Raw genomic sequence first — 353 nt, 5'->3', positions numbered from 1 at the left:
TTGCGATTGGTTAGTATTCTTGCGATGCAAAACTGCTCACATAAAAAGCTAACCTCGCAGTAGTATAGATAAACAAAACGACTGTAATGGCTGGGGCGATGACATGAAAAATCACGTTTCTAAAAAACCCCGCAGAGTCGCTTGCTCTAACTGGACACATTACCTTTAAGTGTGCGTAATTAGATCGGCCGGCAGTGCCAGTTTTATATTTGAATATACTATCTCTTAGTCCTGGCCACTGCAGTTTACGTTGCTCTAATATATCAATTGCTTCAGTGCATAATATATAACTAATGTCACGATATTTCCAATGAAGGTAAGCTAACAGTTCAGATAGTTTCCCATACCATTTT

Source organism: Rhopilema esculentum, chromosome 14, assembly GCF_057945365.1.
Source record: "Rhopilema esculentum isolate cy_ngs chromosome 14, ASM5794536v1, whole genome shotgun sequence".
Lineage (NCBI taxonomy): Eukaryota > Metazoa > Cnidaria > Scyphozoa > Rhizostomeae > Rhizostomatidae > Rhopilema > Rhopilema esculentum.
Note: the sequence above shows the minus strand (reverse complement) of the source record.